Genomic DNA, 6,000 nt, shown 5'->3' on the forward strand with positions numbered 1-6,000 from the left:
ACACACAGGTTCTGTGATAGAAAGCAAAGTCAATTACTCTCCTTTTGCTTCCATTACTTTATCATTTAAACGAAAGTGCTAATTCTCTTTTCATGAAGGAAATGAAAAAGACAATATAAAATGTGGTTCATATTGAGCAAAAAGTCTTTGCTTTTCTTCTATATATATTCACCTTTTTTTCTTCATAATTTATTTATCATATGTCCTGATTGAAGCCTGTTCCCACAACTCCTCCCTTCCTCTTCCTCCCTATCCCTTTCCCCTAGTGCACTGAAAGGGGGAATTCTCCACTATTGCCATCTGCCCATAGCTTGTTAAGCCTCATCAGAACTGCCTGGATTCCTCTTCCTCCATGGCCTGGTAAGGCCACATCACCAGGGGCAAGTGATCAAAGAGCAGGAAACTGAGTTCATGACAGAGGCAGCCCCTGCTCCCCTTACTCGGGAACCCACATGGAGGAGACTGAGCTGCCAATAGGCAACATCTGAGCAGGCGGTCTAGGTCCTCCATGCATGGTCCTTGGTTGATACATTAGTCTCTGAAAAACCCCTGGGCTCAGATTTTTTTTTTTAGCTTTGTTGGTCTCCTTGTGAGGCTCCCGTCCCCTCCAGGTCCTTTTATCTCCACCCCAGTCTTTTTCCATAAGATTTCGTGTGCTCTGCCCAAAGTTTGACTGTGAGTCTCACCATCTGCTTTGATCCCCTGTTGGGTAAATCCTTTCAGAGGACCCTCTATAGTAGGCTCCCATCCTGTTTCCTCTCTTTTACTGCTTCTGGTGTATATCTTGTTTACCATTCTGAATGAGATTTAAAAATCCTCCCTAGGGTCCTCCCTAGTGTTTAGCTTCTTTAGATCTGTGGATGACTATCCTATATTATATGTCTAATATCCACTTATAAGTGAGTATATACCGTGAGTGTTTTTCTGCTTCTGGGTTACCTCATTCAGGATGATCTCTTCTAGTTCCATACATTTGCCTGCAAATTTCATGATTTCCTTGTTTTTGTATAGCTGAGTAATATCCAATTATGTAGATGTACCACAATTTCTGTGTCCATTCCTCTGTTGAGGGACATCTAGCTTGTTTCCAGATCCTGGTTATTACAAATAAAGCTGCTATAAACATAGTTGAGCAAATGTCCTTATTGAATGGTGGGGCATCTTTTGTGTATATGCCCAGGAGTGGTAAAGCTGGATCTGGAGGTAGTGCTATTCCCAATGAACAAAACGACATCCTACAGACTGGGAAAATATCCTCACCAACCCTATATCTGATAGAGGGCTAATATCCAGAGTATATAAAGAACTCAAGAAATTAGACACCAACAAACCAAATAATCCAATTAATAGGGTACAGAGCTAAGCAGAGAATTCTCAACAGAGGAATATCGAATGGCACAGAAACATAAAGAAATGCTCAACATCCTTAGTCATCAGGGAAATGTAAATCAAAACAACTCTGAGATTCCATCGTAACTGATCAGAACAGCTAAGATCAAAAACTCAAGTGACAACACATGCTGGAGAGGATATGGAGAAAGGGGAACCCTCCTCCACTGCTGGTGGGAATGTAAACCACTTATACAACCACTTCGGATTCTTTGCTCTTAACATGCTCCATAACCCTGAAATAGCGTACCTGAAGGGTCTTGTTAGGCAAGTATTTAAAAGTCAACGTAAAAATAATTTCAGTTTAAAGGGCAAGTACATCCTCTACGCTTGATGGAAACATAAAAGATTGAGTTGGCAATGGAACATTTATTCACGCCTAGAAAATAGCAACTAAGATTCATTAAGAAAAAAAAGAGCCTAAGGGTAGGTCATGCTGGAGGTTGATACAAAAGGCTGGGACCATGCCCATGTGAGCCATAGAGGAAGCTTAAAGGAGGTGCAGAGATAAAGTTCAGAGGAGAAGACCCATGAGAATCTAGGCTGGCATTTGGGTACTTGCCATGTTGCAGTAAAAGTATAAGCACACTGTAGCAGCACAGGAACACTGTAGCAGCACAGCACACTAATCTCAGCAGCTCAGCCTCCTCCCAAGAATGATGGAGTCAAGAGCTTGCCCGAGGCCCAGCAGGACTGCATTGCTTTCTGGTCATGGTCATTGATCTGTGTTCCTTGAGGCATCTTTTCTACGAGATTATTCTCATATGACTAGCATACATGTTCTTGTCCATATGTTCAATAGTCCAATAGTTTATATGTTGAAATCTTATTCTGCCAATGTGATAATATTAAGAGATGAGGCTTGGGGAGGCAGTTACAGGTCATGACAATGGAGTTCTCATTAGTAAGAGTTGTGTCATTTAAAAAGAACCTCACTTATAGACAAACAGGTGTGGGCTTATAGGAAATATTATGAGAAGCCTTAACCCCTCGTTGGAACATCCTGCGTCAGTTCTAGAACTAGCAGTGGTGGTGTCCGAGGTCTGAGTAGGTTCAGGAGACCATTGCCCCCAGGGGCGAGACATGCTCCATGCCAATTGACTAACTCCATGTTTTCCTCCAATTTTGAAAGTTATTTAAGGTTCTTAAATTATTTTTTCCCTTTTTTTCTTAAATTTTTCATCAATTACACTTTATTCATTCTGCATCCCCCTATAAGCCCCTCCCTCCTCCCATCCCAATCCCACCCTCCCTCCTCCCTCTGCTTGCATGCCACTCCCCAAGTCCACTAATAGGGAGGTTCTCCTCTCCTTTCTGATCTTAGTCTGTCAGTTCACATCAGAAGTGGCTGTATTGTCCTCTACTGTGGCCTGGTAAGGCTGAACCCCCCCCCCCCCCCAGAGGGAGGTGATCAAAGAGCAGGCCAATCAGATTATGTCAGAGGCAGTCCCTCTTCACATTACTATGTAACCCAATTGGACTCTGAACTGCCCTGGGCTACATCTGTGCAGGGGTTCTAGGTTATCTCCATGAATAGTCCTTGGTTGGAGTATGAGTCACTGGGAAGTTCCCTATGTTCAAATTTTCTTGTTCTGTTGCTCTCCTTGTGGAGACCCTGTCCTCTCCAGCTCTTACTATTTCCCAGTTCTTACCTAAAATTCCGTTCACTCTGCCCAACAGTTGCCCATCAGGCTCAGCATCTGCTTTGATAGTCTGAAGGGCAGAGGCTTTCAGAGGCCCTCTGTGGTAGGTTCCTATGTTGTTTCCTGTTTTCTTCTTCTTCTGATGTCCATCCTCTTTGCCTTTCTGGATGGGGATTGGACGTTTTAGTTAGGGTCCTCTCTCTTGCTTAGTTTCTTTAGATGCACAGGTTTTAGTGGGTTTGTCCTATGTTGTATGTCTATATGAGTGAGTATATACCATGTGTGTCTTTTTGCTTCTGAGACAACTCACTCAGGATGATCCTTTCCAGATCCCACCATTTACCTGCAAATTTCATGATTTCCTTATTTTTCATTGCTGAGTAATATTCCATTGTGTAGATGTACCACAATTTCTGCATCCATTCTTCAGTTGAGGGGCATCTGGGTTGTTTCCAGCTTCTGGCTATTACAAATAAAGCTGCTACAAACATGGTTGAGCAAATGTCCTTTTTGTGTACTTGAGCCTCTTTTGGATATATGCCCAGTAGTGGTATGGCTGGATCTTGAGGAAGCACTATTCCTAGTTGTCTGAGAATGCGCCAGATTGATTTCCAGAGTGGTTGTACAAGTTTACATTCCCACCAGCAGTGGAGAAGGGTTCCCCTTTCTCCACAACCTCTCCAGCATGTGTTGTCACTTGAGTTTTTGATCTTGGCCATTCTCATGGGTGTAAGGTGAAATCTCAGGGTTGTTTTGATTTGCATTTCCCTAATGGCTAATGAGGTTGAGCATTTCTTTAAGTGCTTCTCTGCCATTCGGTATTCCTCTCCAGAGAATTCTCTGTTTAGCTCTGTTCCCCATTTTTTAAGTGGATTACTTGGTTTGCTGCTTTTCAGCTTCTTTAGTTCTTTATATATACTGGATATGAGTCCTCTGTCAGATAAAGGGTTGGTGAAGATTCTTTCCCAATCTGTAGGTGGTCGCTTTGTTTTGATGACGGTGTCCTTTGCTTTACAGAAGCTTTTCAGTTTCATGAGGTCCCATTTATTGGTTGTTGCTCTTAGAGTCTGTGCTGTTGGTGTGCTGTGGGCTGGCTTTCCCCGGGGTCCGAGGATTGTTCAATGTTCCTGAATAAACTGCATTGAAAAAAAAAAAAAAAAGAAAAAAAAAAAAAAAAAAGAACCTCACTTGCCTTCCTAACTACATGGAGACACAGAGAAAGGACTGCCATCCATGAATCAGAAAGCTGCTTCACTAAACCTCAGCAAGGCACCTTGTCTTGAACCTAGGAAGAGGAAAAGCTGAACTTTGATTAAATTATTTGACTTATTCCAAAAAAGAAAATGAAAAGAATCTATTTGTGGAGGGCTTCTCTAAGTGCCTTCTTTGAAACTTATAAGTAAAATCTTCCCAGGATTTGGGGGACTCTGAATTGACACCTGGGCAGGTGTTGTATGGCTGCTCCCAATTGATCAGGAATGGCCTCTGCCCTTTGGGTTCAGATGTTGAGGCAACTGGTAAGAGAATGCAAGAACAGGTTGATACTCTCATGGCTTGGATTTCTGGGAAATCTGGAGCAAGCTCCAAAAAAAAAAAAAAAAAAAAAAAAAGGCTTAAATGGAGGGAGAGCCAGTGGCTTGGTTGTACAGGAGTTTTGCAGGACTAAAACCAAGATGGAGGTTACTAATCCCCTATTTACTGTATTGAACCATCCTGAGGCATACACAGAGCAATTTTTTGAGACAGAGTCTCACTGTGTATTTCTGGCTGCCCTGGATCTTTCACTGTAGACAGAGCCATCCTTAAACTCAGAGATCTACCTGCCTCCACCTCACCAGTGCTGGAATCAAAGGCATAAGTCTACATGACCAACATCAATGGAAATCTTAATATACCCAGATGTGAAGCAGGCAGGTGCTATGGTGATGGATCCTGAGAGTTTCCAATAGAAAAGCATCAAGAACAGACTTTGCTCTTCTGTCTTCTGTGACTCTTAATAGATGGATACTTTTGTGCTTCAGTTATGTGAGCTGGTGAGAGATAATGTCGCTTGACAAATGGAGTTGCTGAGGTGATCCCATCCTGGCTATGCACCAGTAACACCCAGTGTGGGGCTGCACACTGAGCACCAAAGCAACCAGGTGAAGCGGACACTTGAGTCGCTCCTGGATTCTGTGAATCCCTAGGGACAGGGTACCCAACCTCAGACTCACTTACTGAAGGCTATGTACTCTATGGGCTGCCAGGAGAACCACAGAGCCTAAGTAACTTCTGGGACAAGTTTGTGATGCTTTTATTTGTGAGCTCATTGGAATAATGTGATTTAATATCAAATTTTTATTTAATTTTTAACTGAACAAAAAATTTTACAGAATATATTCTGATCATTATTTCACCTCCTCCAACTCTCTCTCTTTAGAAAACAAACAATTTTTTTTAAACAGAAATTTTAAAAAAGGAGAAGTAGAAGAAACACAGACACACAAATACATACAAACAAAACCAGCTCCTATCAGTGGACTGGGGGAGGGGAGGATAAGAGGGAGGAAGGGTGAGACTGGGAGAGGACAAGGGAGGGGGCTACAGCTGGGATACAAAGTGAATAAATTGTAATTAATAAAAACAAAAAACAAAAAAATTGGAAACCATAATCAAAAGTAAATAAATAATCAAAATAAATAATAAATAATCAAAAGTCCAGTGAATTAAAAAAAAAAATGCCCAAACAATGTCAGAGGCCTCTTGGGAAAGAAAGTAAAGAAGCTGAACAGGGGCTAACAGGAGGAAGAAAATCCCCAAGGTCACACAGAAGCCATATGACCATGGCAAAAATTCCTTGGGAATTAGGAGAGGCAGAGCAGAGACCAGCCTCCACAGCTGTTGAATGGGTCCTAAAATGTACCTATACATAGTGCTCCAGAGACAATGTTTATATAAAATCCAGATATTGACCTAACCTATAGTTTGT

Source organism: Meriones unguiculatus, chromosome 2 (genome assembly GCF_030254825.1).
Source record: "Meriones unguiculatus strain TT.TT164.6M chromosome 2, Bangor_MerUng_6.1, whole genome shotgun sequence".
Classification (NCBI taxonomy): Eukaryota; Metazoa; Chordata; class Mammalia; order Rodentia; family Muridae; genus Meriones; species Meriones unguiculatus.